The sequence below is a fragment of the Amphiura filiformis genome, chromosome 7 (assembly GCF_039555335.1).
Source record: "Amphiura filiformis chromosome 7, Afil_fr2py, whole genome shotgun sequence".
Lineage (NCBI taxonomy): Eukaryota > Metazoa > Echinodermata > Ophiuroidea > Amphilepidida > Amphiuridae > Amphiura > Amphiura filiformis.
The window spans coordinates 69,414,545-69,417,580 of record NC_092634.1 but is presented as its reverse complement, the minus strand read 5'-3'; positions in this window follow the sequence as shown (position 1 = coordinate 69,417,580).

The following is a 3,036-nucleotide window of genomic DNA, read 5'->3' as shown; positions in this document are numbered from 1 at the left end:
CTTGCCAAGATTCAATCGACGATGATTCATCAGCATAACTGGAAGACCAGTAACGCAGTAACAGTTCCTTGGATGTGCTGTTTTTGGCAGGCATATAGGTGAGCTCTTTTATGGGTCGAGGATGGCTATTTAACCACGATGTTTTTGCTCGCATTTCAAGAAACCGCCTCTTATTTGGCATATCAACAGTTTCATAAACGTGGGTTCCATGGAGTATACAGAGTAAAACAATCAATGACAACACAGCTACCGTGTAAAATAATCTTCGTGAAATCTACAATGAAAATAACAACAACCAATGATTATCGATATGATATCGATATGATATCGATATGATATCGATATTATATCGATATGATATCGATATGATATCGATATGATATCCATATACAGTGCGCAAAAAAATTAAGGTACCAGTTATGTTCACCCCTGTATATTCTAAACAATCCTATCCTAAACAAAGACAGATATGTTATAATTAGAACTATGCATCCGTCAATAGCTACATGTTTTAGCTCAGATAGACCTAAGACCTTATTCGTTGAAATCGTTCAAGAATAAAGACACGATGATCCAAAAACCCAAGGAAGATACAAATTCAACTTTTGATTTCGTTTCTTCTTTAGGTTTTAGATCACCGTTTCTTTAATTTTTTAATCAACTTCAATAAATGATGTCTTAAATCAGAGCTAAAGAGTACAGATATTTGATGCTAGTTTTAATTTTGACATAAATGTCTTTGTTTAGGATATACATGGGGGAACATCACTGGTACCTAAATTATTTTGAGCACTGTTTATTAGTATCAAAAAAGCCTTAAAATTGAAATGTAGCTTCAAAAACCAACTACACCATGTTGAAGCACTTTCTTGAGCCTCACGCAAGGGTCACTACATCCAAACCTCGAATCAATCATGGTGAATAAGGGGTGATGCAATAATTATGTATACCCGGGCTAAATTAGGCCCTATAGGGAGGGGGTAAAAATCAGGTTGAACGGGTGTGGGAGAAACCAATTATCCCGCACAGGTCTTGTAGGCACTTTTTGAAATTACGCTCTAAAAGGTGTATAAACAGGAGGAACATATTCAACAATATGCGACCTGTTACCACGAAATGAGCTTGAAGTCGCAAGTTAATAGTTTCGAAACGCTCTGGTTACTGCGTTGGTGCTCCTTGTTTCGCACGCACCTGTTCAAGCCAGAAGTATGTATGTATGTATGTCCTTTGTGAATGTGGGCACAACGAGGCTATTCACGAAGGACATACTACTGGTTTGTATAGGTGCGCGGCAAACAAAGAACAACACCTCAGTTAGCCAGGATGTCTCGAAACTACACCAACGTTATACTCATTACGTTGTAGCAGGTACGTCAGATATGTGCCTAGTTTCCTGCTCACTGCAGACATCACATACCATTACATGATAAACACGTGATAACACATCACATGATAACATAAGCTTAGTGAACGTTGAATAAGGAAAAATTGAATAGTACATTGTTTTTTAAGATAGTCACGTTAATTGAACACATAATTAGTGAAGTTGACTGTTCTGTTTAGCAGTCGTCTTAGGGTATTTAAATAAAGGCACTTAATTGAATGCCCACGTGACCAGATGGGCGCTGACATTACAGCTTCTAGACAGGATGTCTGGAAAAGTGCTGTTTTGGCACAGCAAGTTGTCTTCTTGTGTATTCCAATTGGAAACGCGGGATACATGTCCAAATTTTCTGACAAATTTGTCGTTTTTGCAACTTTGTAGTATTATTGTAAGAGTTTCCGTTGTTAACTTTTTCCGTCGGTAAAAACTTCCAAAACTTAGTTCTTGAAAACATATTAAAAAAGCGGAATCTCCCAATGTGTAATTAAGTTGCCTTATACATTTTCAGAAATTTTTGATGATATTTGTCTAAAAATATCCTATCTCTTAGCATTGTAACACATCTACTGATCAATTGGTGGTCTTGGTATGGCGGCGCCCATGAGTCACATGGGCATTAAATTTAGTGCCTTTTATTAAATACCCTATAGTGACTGTTTTTAGAAAGTTAATTGCCATAACAATCTGTTATATATGACAATTTATGATAGGCAAATAATAAATAGTTACTTCTGATTCCAGAAAAATACAGCACTATTTTTTAGGACTAAAAATATATTATCCTGTTTTGCCACATGAAACATAGCTAAATCACAATTCTTTAGTTAGTTCTAACTGGCAATACAATTTTTGGAAATAAGGGCCAAATCCACGCGTTTTTAAGGGGTTTGTCGCATGCGGTGACAATCAAGCCCAAAGAAATTAAAATTTTGTTTTAATTTGTCAAACACGTCATTTAGAAAATGAGACAGTTGTACCAGTCAAACTGTTAGCTGCAAATTTCATACCACAATGGGGAGCTCCCGGGAGATATTCCTCTGTTCCAACTTCCAATACATTTCTTCAGGTATAGATAGCGGACCTTATTTTAAATTAGAGATATCGGACCTTATTTAAAATTAGAGATAGCGGACCGTTTTCAAAATTAGAGATAGAGGAAGTTTTTTAAAATTAGAGATAGCGGACCTTATTTAAAATTGGAGATAGTGGACCTTATTTAAGATTAGTGATAACGAACCTTAGGTATAGCGCACCCTAATCAAAATTAGTGATAGCGAACCTTAGAGATAGCGAACCTTAATTAATTAGGGATATCGAACCCTAAACAAAATTAGTGATAGCGAACCTTAGGTATAGCGGACCTTTATTGCAATTAGTGATAACGAACCTTAGAGATAGCGAACCTTCAATAATTTAGTGATAGCGGACCTTATTCAAAATTAGTGATAGCGAACCTTATTTTAAATTAGTGATAGCGAACCTTATTTAAAATTAGTGATATCGAACCTTAGAACTAGCGAACCTTATTCTAAATTAGTGATATCGAACCTTAGAAGTAGCGGACCTTTTTTTAGGTATAGCGAACCCTTTTCTCTATTAGAGATAGCGGAATTCTGATCTCCATAGACTTTACACGTTAGTGATAGCGAACC